The sequence below is a fragment of the Mobula birostris genome, chromosome 15 (assembly GCF_030028105.1).
Source record: "Mobula birostris isolate sMobBir1 chromosome 15, sMobBir1.hap1, whole genome shotgun sequence".
Classification (NCBI taxonomy): Eukaryota; Metazoa; Chordata; class Chondrichthyes; order Myliobatiformes; family Myliobatidae; genus Mobula; species Mobula birostris.
Genome location: NC_092384.1, coordinates 33,629,908 through 33,643,105, shown reverse-complemented (window position 1 = coordinate 33,643,105; position 13,198 = coordinate 33,629,908). Strand labels below are relative to the sequence as shown.

General features: G+C 37.8%; 1 protein-coding gene across 3 annotated transcripts in view; it reads right to left on the bottom strand.

Moving 5' to 3' along the window:
- The window catches only part of aktip (akt interacting protein), a 29,446-nt gene extending 16,892 nt beyond the window's left edge, over positions 1 to 12,554 (bottom strand). The window contains exons 1-2 of one of the 3 annotated variants that reach the window (XM_072279575.1): positions 12,429 to 12,514; positions 1,447 to 1,571 (exon numbers count right to left, since the gene is read on the bottom strand). The gene's annotated coding sequence lies outside the window, so the exon portion shown is untranslated. Of the gene's footprint in view, positions 1 to 1,446; positions 1,572 to 12,428 lie in introns of all 3 variants that reach the window. The other 2 variants (XM_072279576.1, XM_072279574.1) reach the window with 2 other exon arrangements.
- Positions 12,555 to 13,198: the final 644 nt, after the last annotated feature.

Below are 13,198 nucleotides of genomic sequence, written 5' to 3'. Positions count from 1 at the left end.
TAAGATCTCACTAATAAACTTTTACACGAACCTCTCCCCACACAGTCTGTACTCTGACTAATCAAGGGAAGTATCCCTTATGCCTCCTTCACCATCCTACCCAGCTCTGCTACCACCTTCAAGGATCTTTTGTATATTAAGGTCACTGTTTCTTAATACTCATTAGGGCCTCAACATTCATTGTGTGTCATACTCTAATCTGTCCTCACAAAGTGCATCTCCTGACACTTATTAGGATTAAACCCCATCAGCCATTGTTAAGTGCATCTCAGCAAATCATCAATAGCATCTGCAGCCTGGGAGTATTCTCCTTACTTTCAATATTACCAGTTAGCGAGTCATCCGAAAATGTACTAATCACTTGGATGTATGCAATCACTGATCTCAGTGGTGTACCACTGGCTACAAATTTCCAAATCACTCAGAAACAACCTTTTACCATCTTCCTCAGCCTCCTTTTACCAATCCAATTTGTCAACTTGCCCCCTATGGAAGAAGGAGATAGTAGAACCCTCTTACTGGTCAATTAGATGACGGGGAATATATGTCTTATTATCATATACTAGTTATGATTTGTCCAATGATTACCAAGCTCAATGCTTACAAATTCAGTTGATTTAGCCTAATTTTTTTTTTTTGAAGAAACCGGTTACAATTTCCACTACACTTTGCGCTGAAATGTTGCTTAGCATTACTCCCAGACTTGCTCCTCAAACTTTAAAAAAGGTTCTTCCTTTTTCTTCCAGGCTCCATGAATGAAAAGTTTTTTTCCAACCAAAAAATAGCTAACAAGACTTTCATCCTAAAATAAAGAGTACCTTTGACTTTCTCAGGCCAGAAATGAAACACCAGCTTGGATCAAGTTTAGTATTGAATTTGACGTCTCAGCTTTCTGGATCAGGTAAAACTTTACCACTGGACCTGAGCCAACACAGACTTGCGAAAACAAATAGCTACTGAGACAAACCAGCAGAGGGTTTCCAGCAGAGTTAAAATTATTAACTCTAAATCAGAACCTCTGAGGAGAAAAGTTTGAAATGGTAAAAAAGTATGTGCAAAATATATGCATACAAATGCAGACAAGAAAAAGGCTGTGTCACTGGCACGCAAGCCATTGCACTGAAACTTAGTAACACCATTTGTACTTGTATGTGTTAAGACAAACTGCTGATAAAAACAATGAACAACAAAGAGCATGGACGACAAAAGAAGATTGCAGATGCTGGAACACAAACCAAAAACAGAAATGCTTGGGAAAAAAAAATGGCCAGTCAAGCAGCACACGTGGGAAGTAAAAAGGTAGACATTTCAGGTCAACGAGACTTCATCAGACAATGCTACAGTATTAAAGAGACACTGTGGAAGAAATGTTCTTTTTTTAAAAAAAATCATGAAAATGCATCCTACCGGGAGTTAGAGTGCAGTGCTAGAAAAAAGGCTACTTACAGGAAGCTCGGGCCTTATGCAACGCTGCGCCAAAAGTTACTTAGGAAGCAAATGTTTTGACGTGTTCTGGCAGCTGGTGACAGCACTGCTAAATCAGGCAGCCAGCACCATAATCATCTGGCAGCCTAAATAGAAAACTCGAACTTAGAAACAGAAGCTGATAACTAAATTAACATCAGATTTCTCTTCCATTTAAGATTCAAGAGAAAGACTTTATGAAGTTTTTTTTCCTTAGTAATTCACAATCCTTTGAAATTGGCTTTTATAGTTTTAATCTATTTTCCTTGCAATTCATAAAAGTTAATACATAGTAAATGCTAAACACATTCATGTGGATATTTTCTGTTATTATTCCAGACTCCCAATTTACTATAACAATTGTATTTGTTCAGAAAGAGGGCAGGGAAGAATAATTCTTTGACCCACTCCCACCACTGTAAAAGGATTCCACTGGCTGTACAAAAGCTACCAGGAGTGCTGAAGGCGTATCAATCAAGTGCCAATGTTGTGATCCAAATTCCTGGTATCTACAGTATTCCACTTAGTTTTGCAAGATTTTTCAATCCATTCTTCCAACTCTGCCATTGTACTTTAACAATTTATACTTCCTTTAGACCCATTAGTGTGTCCATACATGTCTTATTACCATAGAATTGAGCCTTGTAGCATCAAACTTTTGTTATGCAATTACTTCTGCCATTACTTTTCCTTTTGTCATTTTGTTATCACTGTTTTTAGGCAACACTTTCATTTATAAAAGTTCATTTAAAGCCAGACATATCCTACATCTGCAAAAAAAAAAAAAAAAAAAAAAAAATGTTGTTTCAGGTCAAAACCAATGTCTACTGCACATTTCCCTTTACAGATGCTGACCTGCCAACTGGGTTTTTCCAGAAGCTTACTTTGGCCTCTTGCATATTCCTGCATCTACAGTCCAAATCTGAAGCCAAATCAATTATATTCTTTGCAAATACTCCTAATCAGCATTTTATTCTTGCAGTACCTGTAGTGCTAGTTTTAACAAAAGCAGTAGATGTCAGATTGAGAAATTAAAGCACATCACTGCCTTGGATTCAAGATTGTTTAATGTTATTTACTGGGCACCATGGTAACGTAGAGGACAGTGTGACACTATTACAGCTCGGGGCATCGGAGTGCGATTCGGGCGTCATCTGTAAGAGGTCTGTACATCCTCCCTATGGAATGCGTGGGTTTCCCCCAGGGTTCTCAGGTTTCGTCCCACAGTCCAAAGACATTCTGGGTAGGTTCACTGGTCATTGTAAACTCTCCCAGATGCTTCTTAGTAATAGCTTTCCCATCCTTTTGGCATAATTAATGTCTTTTATCTCCATTTTTTCCTTTAAAATATACACTCCCTGTACCATTAGGATACAGCTATTCCATATTCATTTATTTTCACATTTTAATGTGCTCTTTTGCTGATTCACTAATATTTTCAAACATTTCTCCCCATGTAAATCAATCTTTTCATGTTTGACCTGTGCAGGTGGCTGTAATCACAATAACCTAATCATTGACTTTCATCTGAAATCAAATACACCAACCAACAACAATCCTGCATAAACTAGCATTTATACTATCAACACTTAAAGCATGATCTTTCAAACATCTTACTCCCTCCTTAACTCCCATCTGCAATCACTGTCAACTTAAGAGCAAGTTTCTCTTTTACATTCATGCCCATTTTTCCCGTGTCTGCCAAAAAAAATGCTCCGCACACATGATCATAATGAACTTTTGCCTTTTCATTACCTCATACCTCCCTGCAACTTTAAGTATTGTTAATGACACCTTCCAACCCCTCTCCGCTGTTGAACTGCCTTAAACTGGGGGCAGTTATACAGCTATCCCTTATCACTAGATGTACTGTCAGTTTCAAAGCTCTCAAATATCCAATTATGATTCTATCTTCACCATCACCCACCTCCGTGTGTATCTGCTCTTGCAATCCTTTGTCACCAGCAAATTTCACTGGGTCTTTACAAATCTTTCTTCTAAAACCCCCAAGATGGAATCAATTGAGTCCTGGGCAACTTTCACCTTTTAAATACCAGTACTGTTTGTATTGCTTACATTAACTTTGGCCAGTCTATGATCCTGATTCAATTTTACCATCTCAGAGTGTCCTAACCGCCGCAAATATTAAAATATCCAACATATCCACTACTACTTTTACATCTACTGTCCAAGGGAACCTCTGAGTTACTGACCACCCTACTTGTTGATACAAAATATTGGGGCATATCGGGGCTACCTGTCCTGGTACCATCAAGAATACAAAATTCTTCTCTTGCAGTACAATTACTAAACTAAATATGATAGTTCCAAGTAGAACACTATCGTGGGTGTTCTTTTGCAATTACCACTTGAGAAGTCTAATGCCTGAAGTGAAAATGGAAGTTAAATGTGATTAGCAAGGGCTATCCAGTAGCTACTTAAATACTAGGTCTTGCCAGCAGCTTCAAGAGGGTCTATGAACAGATAACGGAACAAAGTTTTACCAATTATAAACTGCAAACCAAAACCATTCCGCAATCCAGGTTCATGAGGGGAAAAAAAAAACAGTACATTAAGAAGGCAGCAGAGTTGAGAGAACTGCTGCCTCGACCAGGTTCCACTGACACAGATTCAATCCTGACCTCTGCTGCTGTCTATGAGCAGTTTTCATATTGCCTGTGACTGTGTGGGTTTCTCCTGGGTGTCCCAGTTTCTAACCACATTTCCAAGATGTGTGGGTTGGTAAGTTAATTAACCACTGAAAATTGTACTGCACACACACACACAAATATATTACAAGTATGGGTGAACGGGATTGCACAGTGAACCAGCATAGACTTATTGGTTTGAAATAGCCTATGTTTAATATGAAATATAATACAAAATAAATTAGGTCATAGATTAATAATACCCTATCACTATGAGGCAAAATATTTTTGCTAAATATACGAAACACACTGGAAAGGTCAGCATGTAAAAGCACTGCAACAACTTTTGTTTGGACAATGATCTCAATGCAGTTGCATAAACTGCATTTACTTGCCAAAGTTGTACGATAAAACCAGAAAAAACTATTTGCAATCAAGACCATGAAGTCTTGTGAAAAAGGAATTGAGAATTTCCTGTCAGTGAGTGATTGTCACAGAATGGATTGAAGTGCAACATAAGGGGTCATGACAACCATTGAATACACACAGGATCAGTCAAGATGCGTGTTTATGACCTTGTATTTGAACACCCATTTTCCTGACAGTGGTCCTTAGTTTCAATCAATGTTATTCACAAAGTTTATGAAACAGAACTGTATTAAACATACAACAATGCCTTCATTATCCTCTGGTTTCATATCAAGCAGATGAATGAGTGGTCAGAGCAACTGAGGACATTCTTAACAAGCAGATGTTGCAAGAATATTCAAGATTCAATTGGACAATTCTAATCTGAAAAGTAACCTTCCAGCAAGGCCAGTCAGTGGCTTATTGGACTATTCCTAAAACTTAGCTTACACAAGTGGGAGATAAGAACCAGTAGGCTTGCAGAACTTGAGATACTTAGCTAAAATTAGAGAGAATTATGTCATCACGTTGATGAAATAATCTCTGCTAGGAGATAAACTAATTCAGGATGTTGAGATCTTGTTCATTAAGTTGTGCCAATACACATTTCAGTACAGAAGTCATGTTGAACTAAATGTGAAGAAAAGAAGTTTCTTGGCATTCATATCTGTCGCTACAAGTTCAAAAACTAATTTGATACCTAAAACCTGCAAGAGTGACCAGGCTAAATGTGGTGTTGCTGATTAAGTGGGTATGTAGACATGTTGCTGTGAGTGTTAGTGCTCTCTTATTGAAAATCCCTAGAGGAGAGTATTATTTCCCCCCACCCCACCATTGCTTTATATTAATGACATATTATTACTCCTAACATCTGTCTTCAAGTCCCAATTTCAATATTACCTGCCTTTGCTTACATTTAACTACACAAGATGGTACTTGTTAACACATGAAGATTCACCACCACTTACGCACAGAATCATTTAAAATTAGCAGGACAAATTGAGATTAGAAGCAAAGATTAGAAGTGTAAGGAATTCACAATGAGCCTTTATAAAAATTATGGTTCAGTCACACAAGAATATTGTTCCAGTCCTGAGCTTCAAGTTTTTGGAAAGCTTGCAAAAGAGATTTACCAAAATGATTATGAGGGCGCGGGACTTCAGTAAGAGAAATGAGATTGGGAGGGCTCCCACAGATATTTTTTTAAAAATCAGATTACTGACCAAGTCAAGAACTAAAAAAGGTGATTAGGAAAAGAACCAAAAAGAGTAACAACAAAATAAAATATTGTTAACTGAACAAGGCAAATGATTAGAGTCCGGAATATTCTGCAGGAAGCATAGAGGGAGATTTAATTGTGACATTCAAGGTGGAGCTGGATAGGTATCTGAAAAGAAAGAATTAAAAGGTCTTGGAGGATAGGACTAATTGGATGGCTTTAAACACTGCTGTGGTACACAATTGATGACTGAATAAAGTCCTCCAGTAGTGGAACTATTGCGGTTACAAACAGTTTAAAGGAAATTCCGTGGATGCTTTACCACTGAGGCCCCAAAGCATGCATTATACTAGTATACGGGTGTTGTGTTTCTATTAGATAGCAGCATTATGTGATACTTGCGGATCAAAACACACAGGTACGTTTGAAGCAAATCTTGAAAAATGTCTCAAAATGTGGAGTTACTATCCCATCTTATAAATAAATTACTACTTTTTATGTATTTGCTTTGTTTCTGTATATACTGAAAACAAAATGCTATTAACCCCAAGAACCAGCACACTTTAAAAAAATACTGGACACATTGGACAGGCAGCAATTATGGAAAAAGGAAAAGAATTATTGCTTATGGTCAAGGACCTTTCTCATCCGACATTGGTTCTGATGAAAAGCAATCAACTTAAAATAACAACTTTACTTCTCCCTCTCTGGAGAGCTGTTAAGTATCTCCAGTATTTTGTTTAAAAATATGATATCATTTAATCTTTGTACAAGCAATTGTTTAATAGCATAATTACTTCTGCACAAGAGTAATTAAATTGCACTGGTGCCAAAGATAGAAATTTTAGTCCACTATAACAGAAAAATTGAAGCACCTGAGCACCAGCTCTACATAATTACTCAGACATTTACTTAATTTAAAGTGCAATAGTTCAGCAGGGAAAAAAAAGCAAAAACCTTTTAAAAACCAATGTGGATGAGAATTATATCCAACTTATGGAACTGCAAACATTATTCAGACAAAGCATACAGCTGTCACAGCAAAAGTACTAGATCTTTAACATATGATGCCAAAAATTGCTGTAAGTATCAGTATTACAGAACCAGTTGTGCAATATATATTCCCAAAGATAAGCAAGTATCAACTTTTTTCTGCATACACCCAACTAAAACAAAACAAGAATAAAACTCACCTGGAAATAGGCCAAAATCTAAAATTTGATCTCAGGCTTTGGTGTTATAATATTCACAGATTTTAAATTATTTATACAACTAGATAACATCACTGCTCATGTTCAAACATTATATGAACATCTGCTTGTCTTGGGGTATATGGTTTAGAACATTAAATAATGACAGACATGAGAAGGAAAGTCGATACATGCCAATAATTTGAAGTTTATAAGAAAGCAATACACCTTTCATCTGGAAACCCTGGCAAGGCAAAAAGAGCATTGTTTCTAAAACAATGTCAACCTAAGGAAGAGAATTTACAGTTTAAGTGGAAACGCAGAGATTGTTTAGCTTCTCTGACTTAACATAGCTAAAGAGGCTCAATGGAGTTTCACAACTGAAATGTACAAGCAGAAAGGTTATCTTTCAAATTAGTGGAGTTAGTGCATTGGATTTGAGGGTAGTGAGTAACAGAAATCACTGAAGTGGAGGACAGAAGGTGCCAAAAGCCCACCACCAAACAACAGATAATCTTGGTCATCTTAAAAGGATTTGTTTAAAAACACAAATAATAGAAGCTCACAACCATTAAAATGCAGTGATTAATTCTGTGAACTGCTGCAATTCTCAATTTAAATTCAGCAATATCAATTTCTAAGATAATGATAGTAATTTACTGTTAAGTTCAGAGAAACAGTCTGTTTTCTTCCCCCTTCAGCTTCCTTTAGTTGATTTTATAAAATATTTCAGCTTGGAAAGTGTTAAATTTAAAATTCTCACCAACAAATAGAAATTGAGAGTTTTGGATCTGAGATTGTTAACAAAAATCTCAACTGCTACAAGAGGAAAAGATACTGGAATAGTCAGATAAGATCTCAGTGAATGAAGAAACAGCTGATATCCTTATGGAAATCAGTTCCTGATGATAATGAAGTCACATTTTTGAGATTAGGAGTTTAATTTAAAACAAAACAATTATAATTGCAGACTACAAAACAAACACCAACTTGCAAGTTTCCTGCAGTTGAAAGATCAAATGAAGAGAAAATAATTCAGAGATAAACATTTATGGGGAAGTCGGGCTGGTGAAATGGTTACTGATTTGAAGATTAAAAACTCTCCATTAACATATTTAATCTAATACCCCAATATAAATAACATCCTATTGAAGTTATTCAAGCGCAATCTTGAAAAAAAACTTTAGTGGGTTCACATGTTAGCATGTATTTTTTTTATTATTTGCATGGAAAAATTATTCAGCAGTATTTCAACCTGATTTAGAATTGTATTAAATCAAAAGCAACACCAGTCCAAACTATTTCTAACAAGCTATATTCTATTTCCAACATGTTATTAACAATTAATTGCTACACCAGATGTAACAATCTCTTTCATTTCTTCAGCAGTTTATTCAAATAATCAAACTACGAGTCCTCTACTTAAGGCTTTGAGAGATTGTTACAACACTCCTATTCCATGGTTCCGGTTTAAAAGTAGTGTGCGGGCAGAGGGATTAGTTTAGGAGGGCTTTGGACTACACTGCGCTGCAAGGACTGTTCCTGTGCTGCAGTGTTCCATGCTCTAATATTCAACATGTCTGTCAAATTCATGCAATGTTTTAGTCAACTTTTATTTGCGAACTTCACTTGAGCGCATGTCTCAAAATTTATGTAATTTATAATGCAAAGCAATAATTATCTGTCAACTTAATAAAGTGACTTTGATGGTTTTCAAAATACTTGGGCAAATAAAGGAGCTTCTAGATAGTGAATACAAACTAAAATAATAAATGTAACTGAATCTAGTTTCAAAAGCAATTATGCTCACACAAATTACAATGCTGCTAAATTAGCAATTTTACAGATTTCAGAAAGTCATTCAGCATACAAGCTTTGCTTTGGAAATCAAAATATACACAGACAAGTTAAATATAATCTCTTGCCATCTTCATTCTAATGAGAACCTACATTATAAGTAAAACTAAGTTATTATTGTCATTATAGAGACTCAATATCCAAAGGACACAAAGGACGATCTCACAACAAGCAAATGAATACTCAGCTAAATTGTTTCTTGGAAGGAAGAAAATTGATAGGAGATTTGTGTTGAATCAAGTAAATCTTCAATTTTCCCCCCAACAGAATTAAGTCCCCTTGTCTTGTTGTTCTTATCAATTGGTTTATTACTGTCACATGTACTGAAGTAAAAAAAGTTTTGATTGTCATCCATACTGATTTCATCACATCACAATTGTAATACAAGGGAAAACAATAACAGAATAACAATGCAGAATAAAATGTTGCAGTTACTGTGAAAGTACAGAATAGGCTGACAATAATGTGCAAGGCTATGACACCTTATTGGTTGTTAAATCAAGAGTCCATCACGTGACAATAATAAACCAATACCAATCAAGATCCATTTTAAAATATTTTATAAAGTGGGATAGAAGCTGTCCTTGAGCCTGGTGGTATGCAGTTATATTCCACGCCAAGAGATCAGTGTTGCCCATCTTTGTTTTAGTCATGTGGTGTACATGTTCAGTGAATGCCATAAAATTTGAATCTAATCAGAAGAGTTTTTAAAAAGACCACATTTTAAACATTAAAAAAACTAGACCACAATGTCTATTGCCAGACATTCTAATTAATATTAGTAGCGCACGGTGATCAAAATAGAACTAAAATTCACAAATTTAGTTACACCTATTTGTTTAAAACAGCATATGAAGTCTCAGCCCCCAGCTTTGCCCGCTGTCAGTCACTCAGGGTAGGTCTTCATCACTCTGCTGCCTAAGGTTCTGTTGCTGTCCCACTGCCTGTTCGTTCAGAATCTGAACTACAGATCAAGCCAATGCAAAAATGTCTTTAATTCCCAACTGAAGTTTGCTTCATGCCAGTGCAAAGTTCCTAAAATTTAACTGAAACTAATCACAGACTAAAAAAAAACAATATCTTAATACTTTTTGGTTCAGTTTATTAAAGTCACTTTGCAAAGCAGCAGATAATGAGGCCAGGTTGTTTCCTTCTAATGCTGACCCCCAAAATATCCAAACCAGTCAATGAATTTATTTTGATATATTCAACATGTGAAAATGTTACAATTCAGAATCAGAGGTTTGCACAAAGCATGGAGGCTAATCTTTTAGAATAAGAGGCAAAGGTGTCAAAAGTTCAGTATAATATCCACCACGTTAAACTGCTTTTCCTCACGCTGGCTGACAGAGCACTGGCACAAATTGAAAAAGAGCTGGGGCGTTTTCCCAGCATACAAAGAACCTCAGCCAACAGGTGATAATGTAGATAGGTATGTTTAACTGTTCCTCCATTACCTTGTCATAAGAGTGACATTACAAAATAAAATCTTGATTATACAGCAGCTTAAAGTTCAAAGGTTCCATACAACTGAAAATCTATTCTGAAGTTCATTCCACCATCTCTCCCTCTTCAAATTGTTTTCTTTTATCAACCAACTCTTTGAATAAGCTTTATACCACACCTCTTTTTGGCAGTTTTAAAGTTAATCTACCAGCAAAATAACCTCAATGATACTTGCCCATCTAGACAGAAAATATCAATTGCAATATTAGCAACTGAGAGTCAGTATTTGTCTATGTTGACCATGATTCTTATGTATAACAACCTAACTTAATTCCATACAGCTCTAAGCCTTGCTCATTCAAGTAAATGTTACTGCCCCTACAATCACCATCTCCTCTGGCAGGTACCAACTACACTCAGTGAAAGATTTATTTAACTGATCCCCTTCAAACTTCTTTCTTACACTTTGTTGCAGACACCACTAACATGGAGGAAAAAGACATTCGTTATCTACCATTCATCTGCATTTCAAAATTTTATTTATCTCTATCAGTTCACCTTTCAGTCTTTATTCCAAGGAATATAGACCCAGCCTATCCAAGCTGTTTTTCTAACACAAGCCCTTCACCCCAGACAACTATTTTAATTATATCCTTCCTTTTGCTTGGCATCCAGAAATGCACACAATACCCCAAGCGAAGTTTTAACCAACATTTTGTACAACATTATGAGGTCCCAACTCTTATACCCAATACCCCAGCTAACGAAGGCAAGCACACCACATTCCTCACAACCCTGTCTACCTGTGTGGTCAGTTTCAGAGAACCATATACTTGTAGCCCCAAGGTCTATCAATTCAACTACACTCCTCAGGACCCTGACACTCATTGTGCATACCCTGCCTCGATTAACTACCCCCAGATGCACCACTTCCATCTACCATTTCCTTACTCACTTTTGTACTAGATCCATAGCCTGTTGTGATCTCAGACAAGTTTCTTCACTGCCACTATCCCAACAGCTTATGTATCAAACTTAGTAATTAAACCCCCACATTCTCAACTAGATCACTTATATATGTAATCATACATTAAATTTTTTTTTGCAGCTATCAAAACAGCCAGCAGATTGGATGACAATCACACCAAAAGTCACTGCAAATTAAGTTTTCAGATTTTCACTTTGGTTAATATCTTGGATAGTTCCTGGAGAACTAATGAAATTTATATTTACATTAGCACGTATGCATCACTAAGGGAATTATTTCACACTGCATAATTAATTTAAAATTAAGCATAATATATAGATTGACTAATTTACTTGGCATAGTCCAAGCTAGGATGACAAAAGGTAAGAAAGAGTAAAAGTTTAGTTTTTCTCCTTGTCAGAAGTACATCTACAATAAAGTTCGTTTTAATAAGACTTTTTTTTAATGAAAAATGCTCCTTGTAATGCACGTTTTCATACATAAAAGGACAGCACAAGATTGAAATGTCTCGTTGTCTTGGGACTACTGATACCCTTTATAAATTTGCCTGGAAACGCCAATGCTGACTGACTACTGAAATATTCAAGAAACAATTATCAGCAACTCTTCTTTTTGTTCCTATTAATAATTTTTAATCTATTTGACCGAGGTTCTGGAGACTAACCGATAGGCCATCCAATTTCAATTCCTATTGGGGTTCCTGGGCAGAGAGTAGGTGTGAGGTAAACGCAAGTGTCAGGCTCTTGCTTTAAAGACACGGACATTTCTGTCGGGAGCTTACAGAGTAAGTGTTAAGAAGAGATGGACCACATACTGATGAAGGAACTCAGGACGTGTCCGAGATGTGGGCAATACACCTGCCACCAGTGGTGTGCCCCCACTGGCTTCTGGCTCCAGACCAACCCCAATCTGCTCACCTCAATCAAACCAGGAGCCCCGTCCCGGACAACCCCATTGGCCACCACAACACGCGCGTCACCCCTGAGTATTGAGTGGATTGGCCGGACCATTGTCAGTCAAGCCATGCGGACCGTCGCCTCACCGTCCTTCCCACTGCCGCCACTGGCTCTCGCTGCCCCGGTGGCCCGCAAGACCACACACCGGTGGCGGTTTCTCATCAGGTGGCGTCTGTCAACACCAGCCGCTCACATCTGCGCAGCGAGAACTATCTGGGCCCTTGACATGCTCAGAAGCAACCGCTCGCTTACCCGGTAAATTCCGGACGCCGCTGACTCGCCCGCATCCTCAACACTCACCCATATCACAGTCCATTAAACACAACCACGCCGGAAGGCCTAACCCTTGGCGTTTGATTGGTGGCCCCGTTCCGCTCCCCTTCTCTTCGGGAGATCGTCCTTCTCCTATAAGGCAGACGTACTGTCAATCATATACGTCACGAGGAGTGGGGCTTGTCGGTCTACTTGACCTCCCTGTTGTCACGGACGCCATATTTAATCTCAAATAAACAATGCAGGCGCCGCCAGGTGGCGCTGCTTCTGACCTCCAACCTCCTCCAGCTGACGGACAAGCAACCCAGTTCATCCCGACCTCTGCTGGGTTTCCGTCAAAGCTCGTCCAAATGCAAATAAAAAATACTGTATATTGAAGCAAAGGGATACATCGTGCTTGGCAAAAAGTCCTACTCAGAGACAGGACAAGGCTCACACCCATCACGTTGAGGTCCATATATCCAGCTGCTTACAACTGGGAGGCGAGTTCATTCACACTGAGTCCAGATGAAGGCTCTCAGCCTGAAATGTCAACTGCCCATTTTCCTCCATAGATGCTGCCTGGCTCACTGCCGTCCTCCAGCATCTTGTGTCATTACTTCATTCACATACCAGGCTATCAAAACCACATGATACGAGCATCGAAAGATGTACCAGTTGGTAGGTTAATTGGTCATTGTAAATTGTCCCGCGTTTAGGCTGGGGTTAAATTGGGAGGCTGCAGGGCAGCGCAGCTCAATTGACTTGGC